This window comes from Rhopalosiphum padi, chromosome 1 (assembly GCF_020882245.1).
Source record: "Rhopalosiphum padi isolate XX-2018 chromosome 1, ASM2088224v1, whole genome shotgun sequence".
Taxonomy (NCBI): domain Eukaryota; kingdom Metazoa; phylum Arthropoda; class Insecta; order Hemiptera; family Aphididae; genus Rhopalosiphum; species Rhopalosiphum padi.
This window is the reverse complement of record NC_083597.1, coordinates 39,884,403-39,903,411: the sequence shown is the minus strand read 5'-3', so window position 1 is coordinate 39,903,411 and position 19,009 is coordinate 39,884,403. Positions and strand designations below refer to the sequence as shown.

At 25.3% G+C, this 19,009-nt stretch overlaps 1 protein-coding gene across 6 annotated transcripts in view; it reads left to right on the top strand.

Moving 5' to 3' along the window:
• Positions 1–19,009, top strand: part of LOC132931966 (polypyrimidine tract-binding protein 2) — a 178,716-nt gene that overhangs the window by 3,407 nt on the left and 156,300 nt on the right. The window lies entirely within an intron of this gene.

The window sequence follows — 19,009 nt, the reverse complement described above, 5'->3', positions numbered from 1 at the left end:
ACATTAATAACTCCTCTAAATCAATTTCGCCAACAAGGGGTTGGTTTAAATGTGTTTGTTATTTCATCCGTTTAGATATATATATTCGTCTACAAATGAGTGGAAATATCGAAACGATATCCCTGTGGGCATATTTGTCATCAGATAGTACACAAACTATTTTAGATAAGCTTTGCCTATACGGTTTTCCGACTTCCGGTAGTTACAAATCACAAAACGTGCCATTAAAACAGTATTCAAAATTTGACTAAATACTCGCAAAGCTAATTCAATGAATTAAAATAATTTCATTCTATAGATGGTAATAACAATTGTCATTTAAACAACTAGCTATTTTATAATAAAATATGAATTTTAATAACGATTATTTTCATGTTAATTTAACTAGATATGAATAATAACAATTTTAAAATTACGGTTAGAATACAAAATAGGTTTTAGCACTCATATTGATTAATTTCGCAAAAAAAGTATTCGATGTAAAATTGTTTGAAAACACAAAAAAACAACGCATTAGTTTTTCCATTTTTTATAAAAACTGTTCAGTGAATTTTTTAATTTGGTTATATTTGATTATAATTTATATTAGACTTAATCGATTGAACGCAATAATGATATATTAATTTATGTAGGTATGTACGTATAAAGACAGTTTAATATGTTATTTTGAAAGTTATATGGTTTATTATTATTATATAAAATATTTTGAAATTCTGTAATAATGAGTGACATTAGTGACATCTGAAATTTGTGAAAGTTATGAAACAGTAAAAGCAACATTGCCGTTGATCTCCGAGGCCTTTAATTTCTTATACAAGGTACTGCGGGATTATAACCGTAGACGGAAAGACTAAAAAGTTTTAATTTGAAATTCAAATCAGTGAACCATTCTGTCCTTCCCTTCTACATTTAATCTATCTTATGTTTTATGATAATTGACATGCAATCCTGGAAAAGTTTAGGTATGTTTTTGTTGCTGTATCATTTGTCTTATTAATTTCGTTTTTTTAAAATTATTTAGGTAACTAGATTTTCAGTATAAATATAATGTCCCAATGGTTTATTGTGTTTAGGAAAATTTGACAATAGTATAAAGGACTCAGGTCTAGAATACACATTCGCTAAATACAAGGACGTTTCATTTTTGTCACTATACATCGTCCGTTTAATTGCAGATGCATTGGAAATCTCGGCTTGGTGTTCGATTTGTAATTGTTTAGTATACATACACATACGTTATGCGTATATGATAACGATTCATTATAAAATTATATTTTTAGCTTTTTTTATAATGTTGCATATCGTAATTAAAAATTCGTAGTATTTACTGTTATTTAGTTGGTCTATGATATTTTTGGTAATTTTTCAATGGGAAATATGTTTGCACATCATGATGATGTTGCATTATTGTAAAATTAATAATTTTATTCATGTAATGTGATTTTCATTACAAATGCTATTAATAAATAAAATATATAATGCAAATACAATTATTTATTTTGATAAAATTGTTTATTTTTTGTTTTTAATGTTTATTATAGATACCATACGATTCATACCTATTATAATATAAACTATTTAATATTTATGCACGTGTGATGGCCGTAACATAGGTTTTATAAAAAACCCACTTTTTATTGTTAATTTTAAAGGAGTTGTTTTTAAATAGTATTTTTTTAAATTCTAAGGGGATAAAACAAAAATGGAATTTTATAGGTTTTTCGAATTATCATTATGCAGTGTCACTATATGATTATTGTGTGGAATGTATGTAATGGCTATTCAATATCATAATCATCACTCATCATAGTGTGATTGTATACTGTTTAATTATTTTAACAAAAAACAATAATTATTAATCGTTAGTTCTCATTTATAGATTCTCTTATTTAAATATCAATAGTCTTTAAACATTTTTAAAAATATTTATTTAAAATATCCGTGAGTTCCAAATGATTTATAAGGGCTTTATACTTTTTAGTTTTTACGCACTTCAGTATTATTGATTTGAGTTTTTTCCCTTGTATATTTTATACCCCTAGATGTAGGAGCACTAATTAATAATTATTTTACGTTCCTTCACGTCTGTCCTGTACCGGCTGACCGCAGTGTCATTCCCCTCATTCTCTTTCTCCTTCCGCTTCATGATTGTATACTCTCGTCCCCAGTCAGCCTGTCGGAATACGATTAATTAGTATGAAACAAAAATATATATACGAAAGTTTTAATCAATTTTGGTGCATAACTTAGTTGCTTGTGTACACATAAAGTTTATAATAATTTCACGTGGCAACTTGATTAACTTTTACCAAAAATGTCCTCCAGGTATTTCCATGACCCAAGATACTATAGGATATTGTCAGTCAAATATTTACTCGCGCCCGTGGTGAATCTGTTTGCGGTTACCATTTGCCGTTTGGATTAAGAATTGTAGGTTTAAAAGCATGTTTAAGTAGCAGCTATGTACGTTATATGTACGCGCGCATTGTGTTTATTCAGACGGTCCTATGGTTTGCTGTAAAAGTTTACACTATATTTCAATTTGCAAATTGCAGACATAGTGTAGATGCTAATTTTTTTTCCAAATTCATATATTATTAATGTTTAAATCTGATTTGCATAACAACTTTTTAATAACGTTTTAATATGAATATATTAGGTATTTTTATAAATAAATAAAAAAAAAAAAAAATATTAGTTACTTAAATTATTTAATTTAAACAAAATGCAATTTTCTAGAATTTTATAATGAGTTTAAAATAATACAATTATTGATTTTGTATGTATTATAATTCATTTTTTCCCTGATTTTTTTATTTTTAAGGTATAGTGTAATATATTAGATCTTTTTTTGATATTTCATATATTATGTAATAACTAATAAGTATAAGTCTATACATAATATTATATCATTGTAATAACTGAAGACAGCTGATGGATATTGGTGTTGTATAAGTATTATCTAGGTACTATGTTGATACTGTGTATGCTTATGTGGCTACGTTATAGGTCCTATAATATAGGATATGAAAATTATTTATAGTTTTTTATATTCTATGAATAACACAAAAACTGAATAATGGATATTGAACTCTGTATATACTATATTGTACTGTATAGAAGGTCGTTACTATATTAATATTGGGTATTCATTGCAAATAAAAACTGATTTTCTAGATTTGATATAAAGTAATAGTATAAATTGTATAATGATAAAAACAATTTGCATTTTTAACCTGATAAAATGTAGAACTAAAAAAATGATTGATATTTAAAAATATAACTTTATACAGTTCTAAAATAAATAACTGGTGACTGGTATACTTTTTAAAATAAACTAATTTTAGCGCTGAATGACATAAATATAAAAATTTAAATTGCCTGATTTAAAAATGACAAACATACAATGTTATATACCTCAAATTACCGCGAAATACAATTACAATCAAACTTATAAACATTTATAATACATTAAAACGTAAATACATTAAAAACAAATATTTAATAAAATAAAGAGGTTTGTAATTTTATTATTTGCATTTTCGAACTTTTGCAGTATTTAGATTCTTGAAAATTCATATTTTAGACAATACTTATGTTCGATATTCATAATTTAATGATTAAATTATAAACAGTAGTATTTTATAGGTGTAAAAATGTACATAACGAGGCTTTCCACCAGAAATACGCATTTGATGTACAAATGTTGAGAAAAAATAGTTTAGATAAAGGTTTCTAATTTTATAAGAACCTATACTGTGTTGTTAATTTATCTTGAAAACAATATATTTGTATTAATGAAAGTAATTGATTTATATTTATCATGATCACAGAAATCAGAGATTATGAAAAAAATAAATAAAATATACTTATTTATTTTCAGGGTATTGCCTCAGTGTCTTTGGCCAGTTCAAGTGTTTTCTTGCATACTCTAAAGTCTAAATAAATAAGTTCTAGGTTTTTTTTAATCTCAACGCGACCAGTTTTTACGACAGTCTCCATGCTTTTAATAACGACACAGTTTTTTCATATTTTATCCTTTTTTCCCCGTGTCTTCCAAAACTTCTCGTACGTATATAGCGCATAACTTATCGCGAGAGCACTTTTTCTCCTTATTTTTATTGTTTTTCCTTCCCCTCGGAATTCACTGTTTATCATAATATCACCGTAAAAACCAGCGGAAATGTACGGTGACAGTTTTTTTCAATCTCTTAGAAAACTTTGTAAACGCTAAGGTGTTACGGTTGTGAATAGTGACCAATGAACTCTACTATGTACAATATACACCAAAAGTCTGTTATAATACTGTAGTATACCACTCGGTCTATTATATGATGAGGAGTTTGACTATTTACGAGTTTGAAAAAATGCACTGTTATTATTATCTTTTTTTTTTATTAAAAACTACCCTATACGATCTTAATATACTACTCCTTTACTGAATTAATGTCATTTTATCTGCATAGCACGCGCTTTAATATTATAAAAAATAAAAATTTATAGCATGAAATAAAGTGGATAAATTCTTTTAAAAATGTATTTTAGAAACGTATTTTCTGAGTTACATATTATTAGGTATAACTAACAATGGAGTACCAAATAAATACGTAGTTTTAAATAATAAATAAACCCGATCTAGGCAATACATTTAAATAATTAAATTTTTCTTACTACAAAGATAGAATACTGTATTATATTTATAAAATTAAATTAGAAAAAATCATATAGTACTCTCACTATTATTTTTTAATAATAATAGTTGTACATAAATAAATATTTAACGTTAGGTATAACAAATAAATAATGTTTCAATTAGCAACGAAATATACTAAATTTAAAACAATAACTTGAGAGAAAATACATTTTATAAAGATAATATTATGTTAGTATTATTATAATTATTTTTAACATAGGTACACAAAAATGTAATAATTAATAATTTTAAAAGCTAAAGTACTAAAAATATAGGTATTTAAAAAATACTATTTATGAAATGCCAGTTTATTATTTTTTTACTGAAAACCTCATAATGTTCATATATATACTCAATGAAATTACTGAGTACATATTCCATAGTATTTTTATTGCACCAGTCCCTAATAGCTGTAGTTCTACAATATTAATAAATTATTGAAATTGGGGGTTCTGATAATGTATGTGTGTGTATATAATTTACGTCAAATAAACAAAAACACATGTACCAACGTAATACGATTAATTCATGGCAGTCCATTAGAAATGTTACAACAATAAAAAAAATATTTGTCAAATTTAAATTCCAGTATGTTTTTTTTATTCATTTTTTCCCTGTTTGTATTTTTACCCTAAATATTTTTGGTATGTAAAGTATTGCAATACAGATGGTCAACACACAATAAAGTTTTACATAATATTTTGTTTCTAAATGGTTCGATGCTTTTATAACCCTCCTCTTTACTACCTAACAGATATTTGAGGTACAGCTATAGTATTCGAAAATTGTTTACATGATTAAAAAATATGAGACTAGTGAACAAGACACCGTAGGGATTCCAACAATTTTAATATTTTACAATTTGACCGTTCTCACATGTTAAGTTATTTAGAATTAAAATAATATTATATTTGATTAAAATATATAAATCATTAAATAGAAAAATTAATTTAATAATTAGGCCTTCCAATAACTGTAAGTTATAGCTGCCTAAATATATTCGCTATACTTTCAGTAAAATACTAAAATATATATTTATAATATATATAAATTGAAGCTAAAATTAATAAAAAAATACTCAAAAGTAATAAAATATACATTTTATACACAAAACATTTACAATTTTATTGATAAATAGCCAAGTTCACGGCGATTTATAGATATTTTATCTAGTTTGCAAATAAGTGTATTATGAAGCTAATTTTTATATAGTTCTTCAAAACCATATACTCAATTTTTGTTAATTTCGTGGTCGTCTTTAGAGCTGTTTGTAGGAAATGGGAAAATAATGATGGAAATGAAAGGTTTTTAACTTAGTCTGCATATTATTGTCTTAAATTATTTTCTTTGGATATAAATAAAATAAATAAATTTATAAATTTATTTTTATTAATATGTTTTAAACTGACATCGTATTCGCATATTTTGTCTCATTCAAGAAGTTATAAGGCGAGGATATGAATAGAGAATTGCAATAAAGATAATAATATACTTTTATTAAAATATAACTGTAACTATAAAGTTAATCCATAATTATAAATTAAATTTGTTATTGATAATAATTAGGTACTTTCGTAGCTAAGAAATCAGTAAAACATTTTTTATAAAAGTTACTAGGTAGTGGATGACTGACCTATTCGCTCTCTTTAAGATATACTTAGTTTAACTTAATATTAAAGTTAATAATCAAAATAAATTAAAAACATTTAAGCATTTCATAAAGACATCAATTTAACTTAATGAACGAGACAATAAGAGATAAATAAAACATCAATAAACTAATTATTAATTAAAAAAATTGTGAAACTTAAATAAATTTCCAAACCTAAACTAACATATCTTTATATTTATAACTACCAATTAAATTAAAAGAAATCTCGAAAATAACATGATAATATTATAATATTAAAAATTGTTGATTTGTACTCATATGGTCAATCTCTTGTAACGTTCTCTAAAAATTATAAATATAAAAGTAATTATTTTATGAAAATTAAATAAAACAAACCATTTTTAGTACAGAAATAGTTAAGTATATCATAATGTTAAGTGTTAAATTATACTTGATAATTTTGTAGCACTAACAATTTTATCATAGAAAATATTTACCATGGATATAATTAATTATTAAAATTAATGCGTTGCAATTATATTAAAAATAAAAATGTTTGTATAATTTTTACGATTATGAAGTATTATACTGAAATTAAACTCGCTAAATTGGTTTTTCTTTTATTTTGTTATATTTGGTATAGAATTCTAAATTATGTCTGAAAATAATTAAAACAATCAATTAAATAATGTAACTTTCACTTAGTAGCTTTTGTCGATTGGTTTTTTATTGTCTTTCCTCCTAGTCTAGTTGCTAGAAAAGTTTGTGCTGCTATAACATCGTCTTCGAGTGGATAATTTATGAGTGCATGTAATGCAATAAATTTCTTTTGTTATAATCTAAGCTTTTGTTGTATTTTAAAAATAATAATTATGAGAAAATAAAAAGATGCTGGTGACCCCTCTGGAATGAAATAGTGGGTAAAAAATAATTGTTCCAGCTTTTTATTTTTTTCATTACATGCCTAGGGTGTTTTAATAAGTACGTGGGTCTTTTGTAGTTTTTACTAAATTTTAATTATTAAAAATCTCATCAGCGATGACTATTTTTTCCCTTGTACATTCAAATGTATTTAAATTAAAAAAAATATATTCTATTCACTTCAAAAGTGTTAAATACCTCAAATAATATTTTATCGCTTGCATTAATTGTATGTCCTATTTTAGATTCTGAGCCGAGCGATGAATGTATTGATTTTACAATAAATTTTATGTTATTTGTATATGTGTAAGTACACATTTTATATAGAAAAATCATCAACTTTGAGGGTGGTTTCTGAGAAAAATAGGATCTAGGTGGTACTTTTGGGAGGTTAAAATTAAAATTCACAGTACTTTTCAAAATAATTGAGAGAAAAATATTCTAAGGAAAAATAAGAATTTTTATTACACAAAACTATACTTTTTGAGAATATCGATTTTCTTAATTTGTTGTAATTAAAATAAGACATATAAATTATTCTAAAAAAAAATATTGATACGCTGATGTAACTCTTAAACGTTAAAATATGGTCATTATTTATATAAATGATGTGTATCATTTAAAAACGAAAATATTTAAATTAAAATATTCATACAATAATGATGATTTAAAATTGTATTTATAAAAAATTTATTTGTTTTAGTTTATTCTTGTGTTTGAGATTTAAATATTTAAATAGATAAATATTATAATATAAGGCACTATATTTAAATGTCTACAATTTCATTTTGAGGTTTTAATATTTTTATATATATTGATGAAATTGCAAAACAATATTTAAAAAAAATTTTATTTTTAACAAATATTTTATAATCTTAAGTTTCTTATTTTTAGGAATGGCATCATACCTTTTAAATTTAAGTAGAATATTTACTAAAGTATTTATATATATATATAGGGTGATTCTTTTATCATTATACACCAGGGGTCGGGAACCTTTTCGTAGGAAAGAGCCATTTTTTCAAAAATTACAAAACTATGATATCCAGGGAGCCGCACAGGTTTGAACAACCTTTTTTTTAATTGTGGTGTATAAATTATTACTTTATTAGTACATATTATATTAGAATAAAGATAGTATTATTATTTTATCGAGAAAATGGTAGGCAATAAAAACATAATAATACGTTTTAAATTTAGAAAATATAGAAAAACTTTATTTATCACTATAATAACGCGGGAATAATATTATTTATATTTTACGGATCTCGATTGATAATTATCCAAAGAGCTACATGCGGCTCCGGAGCCGCAGGTTCCCGACCTCTGTTATACACTCATTATTTCGTCAAGTATTCACTTTTTTCATTTTTTTTCCAAATATTTTATATCATGCTTTTCTTAAACTACCTGTATGAAGTTTTTATATTTTTTTTCGCCCTATTATTTAATAATGAAACATCTATCAACTTCTGATTTTCAAATGGAAATCTATATTTAAAATGCCATAAAATAGTTGAGCTATTTTTTCTATGAATTTTAACGTTAAAATAATTATTTTTCATTTAACCACTAGTATAGCTGAGTATAGCTGCTCAAATTTGGGTGGTTTGAAGTTTTTAGGTGTTCTTTCCACAGGTTATTACAGCTGTGAGTCGTTGGTATAACAGGTACAAAGTTCATCACTGTGTCGATAGTCGATAACTAGTTTATTACATATGAAAATATGTACTTCTTATTATCTATTACCCATGTGACTACTGGTCTTCCGAAACAAAAAGTATTATAAAAACAAAAAAAACCGTCCAATATTGAAAAGCTATATCTTGCTAAAAAATTAACGAAAAATAATAATATGAACGTTAAAATTCATAAAAAATAGTCCTTTTAATTTAGTACATTTCAAGCGTAGGTTGCCATTTGAAAATCAAAGTTGATAGTGGTTTCACGATATTTAATAAAAGATTTTTTACAGTTTGATATAAGTATAATCAATCAGTTAAATGGTTATAAGTTATAAGGAATTATATATAGGAATTTTATATATTATGTATATATTTGAAATACAAAATGGAATGTTTTCATTCAAATAATTAAATAACCTATAAATAATATCTACCGATAATTTATTTTCAAAAAAACTAAAAATTTTCAAAACGACGAGTTAAGATAATTGATTATTAAATAGATCAACATGTATAAGATAGGTATATAGAGTAAAATAAATTGTAGTTCTCGTTGACTATACTACAAAAATGTGTTATTCATTAAGAATTAGATAATTTTATAAAATCTGCTATGAATAATGTTATTTTTAAGCCCATTAATATTTTTGTAAAAAAAAATAAATATTATTTAAGTCTAAGGAAATGTGTTTATAAATTACAGTATCTTTAAATTATAATTCTTTAATAGTTTATATTTAGCGTTCAAAATAGAACCTACAGCTATTAAAATTGTTATTTGAGGGCTTTTATTTTATTATTAATGACTACAATTTGGTAAGTTTTTTCTCTGCGTTAACGTTATTTAAACCCTTTTTTGTGGTTAATTGAAAAAAAAACAGTGGGTCTTCATAGTAGTTGTGAATCTGAAAAATAATAGGTACAATTAAAAAAGATCGTAACGGTGTCTGCTTTTGCAAGATTACCCTGAAAATATATGCATACTATCTACGTAACGCTGGAAATTCTATTGTTTAAAATATTTTTTTTTTTTTTTGAAATACTTATAAAGTTTTAAAAGTGCTTTTTATATTTATTTACTTCCTTATAATATTGCAATATTAATACGTAAAGGAAGTATTTGCTTTGTTGGTTTAGATTTAACTTAATAATAACAAATAATTTCAATAATATTCATACATATAATGTATTTACTAAATAAGTATTACTTAATAGATTTACCTACCTTAAACATAATTTAATTTGTTGATACTTTAAAAGGGATCATCTTCCGTAAATTGATTAATAAACTATTTTTAGATAGTCAAAATATTATTTCACTACTTTACTACATAACTATAATATTTTCATTTTGGTCTTTTCTATTTCGATCACGTATCTAAAATGTACAATAAACCGAAGTACTGCGACTTTGCGTCCCTGTAGCTAAGACTTGGATTTTGTCAATTATTTACTATCTGACCTCTGGTGCTGCGTTTTATTCGTTAAATATTTAATAGAGTTGGTATACCGCGTGGTAATGCTTCAAGAAAATGTTTTCAACTACTCGAAAGAAGGTGAAAATAAATTGTACATATTTTACAATGGCCTTTTGCTATCTGATCGAATTTTATTAATGGTGTGTTGCAATGGACATTTTAATTTATCATTGTTCCTACGTGAGTTGAAGTTCAAAATAGAAAAAAAAATATTCGTAAAATAAACATTCCTTACTCTACAAATAAGTGGTTTTAACGATTGTTTTGACGGTTTTTAATCCTGTTCGGATGGTAAATCTTTGATATATTTTGATATTAAAAATGATTTTCACAGTATGCAGTGGAAATCTTATAAATACAAGCCTATTTTTGATGTAAAATGAATTTTGTTTACCTATACAGCCTATATGTACTATTAAGTGCGTCCACATATTTTAATATTAGGTTTTGCGATTTTCGAGGTGAACTTTTCATATTAAAATAATGCGGGTAAAACATCCACTAAATAATGTTTGTAGAAAGTTAGCGATTTTTGTATTATCAATTATGTAACCAATGAGAGAAATCGTGCAATACTTGTCCAAAATTCCCCCTCGATTACGACGATTACTTACCGGTTAATGGTATTTGGTTGTTAATTATGTATTGTAACAATTATTTATTTATACGCAAACGAGTGCAGCATCATTCACAATAACGCTGGTGCTGCTCGAGCCCTATTTCATATGGTTATTTTAAACAATCGTATTTGTCGTTGCTCGTTAGTTAAGTACTATATGGTGTTAAGAAATTATATTGAAATTTCCTAATTTATACCGGGAACTAAATTTAATCTATGAATGGTGTAGCCGAAGGTGCACATGATGTGTATATTTATGCATTTCGCATGTACGGAAGTTGTAGCTATATATTTTAGACTCAATGTAGGTACATATATACAGGAACTATTGATTTGTAAGTTTATGTTTTTCCGGTGCATATATACGAGTACAGTTATAGAATTTATATTTTTAAATATTGTTTTAGATTTCTGATGGGTTAATATAAATGTTATTTATCCTGTGGAAAATTATGTGAAGTTCATTTTTATTTGAAATACTAAAATAATTACATACAATTCACGTACATTTTCACACAGATGTGTCTATACTTATATTGGTTGTACATAATATAGTCCTAATTCATTAATATTATTTTAATTTAAAATAAATATTATGATTATTATCATACTAGTTCTTTGAAACGCTGCGAAATTGTAGTCAAAATAAATTATATTATTGTTATTTATTATTGTTTTATTTCTGTCTTTGTTTAACGTCCACAGACTATTTTTTTAAATGCATTTTATGAAAATAATGATATTTAATTATATTTGTCAAAAAATATGAATATAATTAAATACATTTAGTGATGCTGTAGAATAAATATTCGAACATAAACCTGAATCATTTTAAATCTTTCGAGGCTAAATATCGTACATTTTAGTTTTTAAAATTATTTTTTGTATAAAACCTAGAAAAAGTATTTATATTTTGTTTTACAAATAATATATTTATAGTTATTTGTTTATATTTGTATTGTTTTTTTTTTATTAAATAGCATCACTAGTGTCATATGAAGGTTTTAAAGAAAAATTTATGTTTCGTTCGTAGGTCATTATTCTTAAATTATAGTTTTGTTCGATTATTGTATACATTCTAAAATCACTGAAATCAACAATCAACAGTGAAATGGCATATGTTTAAATACGTTTACTATTTTATTAATCCTAATAATAAATGTTAATCAACCATAATACGTCGGGGATCAATTTCGATTCAGACGAAAAGACACCCACTCCGCGTATAGTTATGAAATACGATATGTAGGATTTAGCTGGTCAATGCTCAGGATTAAAATAATTGGGTTTGTAGGTGGGCTCAGTCAACGTCAAAAAACTTATTGTAAGGTTCGATTCAGCGCGTATAGTATTTTGTAAATCAAATGGTCTTTTATATAATAATGTACGAATGTGTGACAAGGTATTCACGTCCTAACAATAGGTACCGACTAAGAACCTTTTTCTGTTTCAAATCAAATATTATAGACCGTTTAAAGTATTGTCCATTCGCAGTATTATTATACATATATAAATACATAACTATTCTAGAAAATATTAAATTTGAAGACTAAAACATTGCTGTTTATAATTGTTGGTTATTTTTATTTTATATAATGTATAAGATGTTTGTATATTATTAAAGAACGTCAGCACTTGAGCTGGCCTGACTAATTTTTCGACTAATTTTCGAGTTACATTATGAATCAGTTTTTGCAGTGGCCTGTCCAGAATCTTAAAATGGGATAGGGGTCCAAAGAAGGCACGGATTAACACTATTTTTGGCCTTAGGTATTAATCAGCAAAAAAAGTCCCAGGAAATAATAGGTCATATGTACAATATACTAATATAGTAAAGTACAATAATATAGTAATAATATGCAATATAAATACAGTGGCGAAGCCATGAAAATAATATGTACCTACTATCTATCTATCATATTTAATCGATAATTTTATAAAATTTAACTCAATAATAATTAGCAAATAAATAATAATAAATATTAAATAGTCATTGAAGTTAATGATATATTATCATAATTCATGGAGTTATAAAATATAAAAAATAATGATAATGATTAAAAAAATGAAATTGACTTGAATAATATGTTTAATTGTATTAATTATTATATTATATTATCTTATGTATATATATAAAAAAATTAATATTTTTATTTAACCATAATAACCATAATAGGCATATTAACTAAATATTAATTTTTCTATGATATTAAACTACAGTCAACGATTCTTGTGAAATATATAAACGGCTGTATGATATTAGTCATTAGTGTGACATAAAATACAATAATACAAAATTTGAAATAGTTAATACTTAATATTATATTTGAACATGAAGTGGACCACACTGATGTTGATGGTTCTATTGTGACAATAGATCGAATGCAATTTATTAAATAATACTTGTGAATTATGAATATTGAATGATAACAATGCAGAATATCAAATACTAAAAATATAGTTTATTATTTAAATTTTTTGATCCAATAGTGTTGGGGTGGGTTTTAACTCTTCTCCTTCTCCTCTGAGCACGCTACTGTGTATCTGCATAATGAACGAGATGTTTTCATTTACCGCGTCAAGTGGTTTTTCGAAATAATGTCCAGTTCTCTACGGCACTATCACGAAGATCGAATTATGTGGTGACAGTACCATCTACTTTAAACACATAGCCACATAGGTATTATAAGTTTTTAAATTGAAATAATTTAATGAGAACCCCAAAAACTGCAGTTATAGTGTAAAATGTTTTCAACCTTAAGACTGATGATCGGTCTGGGCTTGACCTTAATTTGATTTAGACAAGACTCGACTATATAATTATGAATAATGTACATTTTTTACATTCATATATATGTGATGGACAGGGATAACAGATTACTGTTTTGCGTTAGCAGCTGAAAATTTAATAATAATAACAGTTTTGAATTATAATGGAGATATAATATTTAAGGTCGTATGTGGTGTATTGTATTTATCAATTCGAACATTGCACAACATTAGAATATAATGATACAAGACCTTGGTTTCTTTATATTATTTTGACTCGTCATTTGGAAATTAGTCAAGCTATTTTTTTTATTTATCATTTGTGTAATGCATAGGATCATTTTTTGTAAGATATTCCAAATGATCGTAATTTAATGGCTCTTGTATTTATGATGCTACTTTTGCGATGGTAATTACAATTATAACCACAATGCAATTATGTTTTAATATCATATACTAAATAAAGCAAAATCACAGTACAAAGGGATAATATTATATTATACGGAATATTGAAATAACAAGAACCGTATATTATAGTCTATAGATTATATTATCTGTTTCATATTATGATTTAATTATTAAAAAATTAACACTACATTTTACTTTTAAATATAATAAAAATTGTACCGAAGTGTCACTAATGGGTGGTGGTTTTTTCACGCATGTAATTTCATTGATCCTATATTATTACTATTATTGTACATGTATGCATAGATGGTGTATTTATTATTTAAAAATATAAGTATATTAAAAATAAGAGAGTACATCAGATTATTTTATTAAAATAATGAAATATATTATAGTAGTATGCAGTGGTATGGAATGAGTGATTTTTTATCGAATGTTACCAATATTATTTATAGTATATAAGTTAATGTTTAACTTTAATTTCTTCGTTCGTATTGCTTTAATTGTCATTTGTCTATTCATATAATGAGATATCCACAGTAATAGATAGTATCAGTATAATATTATACATGTGTGTACAAGTGTTGAAGTGTAGAAAAAACATTTTAGGAATTCCATTTTGTTTTAATATTTACTTAAACTGTATAGTAGTAGTAACAGTAAGTGATACATCAAAAAGTCAGAAAATATTTCATGATATGGTTTGCCGCATATTTTTTTCGAAAATCATTGTCAAACAATCTAAGGGATGCATAATATGCATTGCATATTTATATAATTTATAACAATAATCTAGAAAATTGGAAAACAACATTCAATCTGGACTCGAGGTAGTACAATATATGTACGTATTTCGATTATTTATGTATTGCGTTTCAGCTTTTCCGCCACCATCTTTTGGGAATTCCCATGGTGTATAATGTAATGTTCGGCGCATAGCTGTTTATTAATTTGCCCTCGCTCTCATTTCCACTCTCTTTCTCTCCACCATTTGCCATTATGTATTGTTACCACTGGCTGCTGCAGGCCTTTGGCGACGGTTAAATATTTAAACTGTAGCCAAGTGTGCTGTTCTTAGGATATTGTTTTCTTTTCATCAAAACTGTAGATACACCACTCACGCATACACTATACAGACTTGGTTAAAAATTATTCATTGTTTCGGTGAAATAAAAACAAAAATCAAACAATTTCTGGGGTTGTACTGGTTAGTCCTGTTTGACAAGTGAAAAAGCTAACAAATTATTTGACTCAAAAACAAATACAAACTGTGCAATTTTGCATTTTTAAAATCATCATTATTATTTCGTGTAAAGTTTATAGCTCATTTTTATTTGCACTCATTGATGTCTTTGATCTTTTATTTTCATTTTATTTGCTTTTTGTATTAATATTGTTGATAAACGTTAATTTATTATTGCCAGTATAGATGGATCGAAGAAATATGCTAATTATAAAAGTGTATTTAGTACCATTTAATATTCCTATCGAAAAAATTACTGTTTTGATTATGATCAATCGTTTAAGGCATTGGTTTGAATTATTTATTTTATATTTATGATTATTTAAAGAACTTTATTAATTTATTTGGAATTGCAAAAATAATGTATTTATTGTGAGACGCATGTATCTATAATATTTTGATCCACTTCAGTCATTAAGTCGGTTACAGTATATTTTTAAAGCCTATCAATGTGTGTTAATCTGGAAATTGATCTGTTTTTTTTTTCAATTTGTCGGTCAATCATTAATGCTCTCGGCACAAAAGTGTTTTTGCTCAATTAATAAAAATAATAGCTTTCAAATGACCTAGCGTCAATCTGCCATTGTTTTTACGTTGTTTTTATTGGCCGAGTTCATTATGACATATAGTCGGGGTGATTTTGAATAGCTACATTGCAGATTCCAATGAGTTATTTTGGATAATCATTCGACCATATACAAAGGTTTTGATTTCCATGTGTCTATGTGGCCTTTGTCATTAAAAGCTTTTATTATAAATATATTATAGTGCATACCCAAACACACATCTTTATCGTGTTTACGAGGAATACATAATTATTATTTATACCTATTTTATTAGTTTTTTTTATATATTCACTATTGTGTAGTGTAATATCATGCTATAATGTAAGATTAGAGTGCCTTTTCCGAAAAAAAATATCGTAATCGGTATTAAAAGCCAAAATTACGTTCGTACGATTTCTCATATATTGTATACTGTAATACTTATATATTATGTTAAAAACTATAAATTTAACAATATCCAATAGTGTATATATTAGTAACTAAACCACAAATCTAATACTTATAACAATTTAATAATGAATATAGACGTATTGCAATTATAATTTATTTAAATAAGTAATATACATTTGACTTTCTTACGTTTTAATTCGGTTTGTATTAGTGTTACGGGCTTACGGCGTTTTATATATGCAATCTAACATCCTTACTCGTTGGTTATTGATTTACTTGTACATTTTAGAGGACTTTGGACAATTTTTATATGTTTTTACATTATTAATTATAATTATACCAAGTGTACACTTATTTTTACTGTTTCAAGTATGGTTTTTAATTATCAGAATTACTTTTAACTTTGTGTAGAGTTGACTATTCATTTTTTGTGATAGGTATGACATGTATCTTATAAAATATTTAGGTGATGTCCGTTTTAATTAGTGTTGGTATTATAAATTTAGTTTTTAGGGTTTTGTTTATTGATTATTTTTTTATTCTTTAATATTTGGTTACTTTTTTTGCATTTACATTTGAGGTTTGTGGTACTATGTAATATTTTAGTATTTAGTGTATTCATACCTATTTTTCTTCAGTTTTTGTTGATAAATGAAATGTTGATTGACGTGCTCAGTGTCTTCTATACTCATTACTCGTATACACAATGTAAAGTAATTTAGATAAAACTATTATATTTAATAGCGTTTGAGGTGAATACTTATATCAATAAATATAAATGTTTTTATTTTAAACGATTTTGGGACTTACATAAATTGTATATTTTTTTTCTGTTTTTAATAATAAAATATTAAGTGCAATCACGATAGTTTTGTTACATCTATAAACATAGACGCAAAGTATGTTCTATCCAATTCCGTTATGGTACCGTTTAATCATAAGAGAAATCGTGTTTTCCTATTTCCAATGGTGGTTTATGATAAAGCGAAAACAAGATCGCCTTCAACCTTTTGTGGACTCACATGAACACTGCAGAGAGGTAGCGCCCGTTCGTCGTCACGGTTTAATGTTTAATCCTCACACAAGGGTCTGTATTTTAGGCGGTCCAGCCAATTTGCGCGATAATCCGGCTTGTCCCTGTGGGAATCTTGGTTCCAGGATTATGAAGGTTGTCGTAAGGGGTTAGTAACGGGCTAAACCATTTGTGTAGCGAAATCGAAGACAATTTATTTTCCTGTGTTAAGATTAGCTGTTGGTTGTTTCCCAATCACGAAATAGTTTATTTTTGAACGTCTAATGCGTCATCAAATCGTTTGAGCGTAGGTTAGATTGGTTAAAACATACCTAATATTATGTATAATTTGCTTTTTATACCAAAACATAATACAGATAAGTACACGGGTCGTATTACTGAATAATATTAACTAATAATTACAATGTTGTATGGTATGTACTATATTTTAGTAGTCCATTATGTTTTGTAAGTCTAATAAATTAAATACGAATTTCTATATCTTATGAAATTTAATTAAAATTGTATTGTATATTTATTTATTGTTTCTTAACCACTTATTAAGGCATTTGGTTATTATAGCTAAAACAAGATTGAATATAAAATACCTTTTTTACGACACAATTGAGAAAATTTTGCTGCGTATCAAAAAAAAAATAACTCAATTGAAAAATACAAAAGAAAACATACATGCTGAAATGCAACGTGGCATTATTCATTTTGAATATTTTGATAGAACTCGATTAAGCATAAAATGACTTAAAAAAAATAATAGGTTTAAACATATTACTATTTATTCTATATAAAATTAATGTTTAATTGTATAACATAAGAATAGTTCTTACATTGTCAACAATTTAAATTTCTAATAAAAAAATAAAAATGTATATAATTATAATTTATAAGTATAATAGATACACATAGGAATAGTTTCTACATCGTCGAAAATATAAAATTATAATGCTTAAAAAGTTTCATATTTACACCTTAGTCACTATTTCTAATTTTATTTGAATATATTAATATATTTAAATTTTTAAATTTATTTATTTTCTAAATATTAGTTAAATTACTCGATGCTTAATTATAATTTTTTCATTTATTTTGTGTTGTGCAGTTGTATTGTAATTATTTAAATAGATTTCATTTTTGTGGGTATTTCAATTTATGTTTCATGCAATACAGCAATAAAAACATAATTAGGAAGATGAAGTGTGTAAAATTAGACATTTTGTCCGATTAAAGTTTTCACATGTATCATTAGTTATTCAACAAAATATAATGAAATAATTAATTGTAAAAATGATTAAAAAAAAAAAAACATTTATTGAAGAAAAACTTTCTTTACAGAGGGTATAAAAAAATTTTGCAGTTAATAAATTGTATATATTTTATAGATAATTGTAGTATTAGGTATATAATTTCAAAATTCTACTATTCCTAAAGAATAAAACTGTTTTTAATATTTTTAAAGTGTTAAAATGATTGCGTTGTGTTTATACCGGTCAGCACAACGGATAAAATTAACATTATTGTGATAACTTCAACGAAATTTTTTAAGAAACCAATTTATAAGTAACTGCTGTACATATTGTCTTATATATTATAAATCA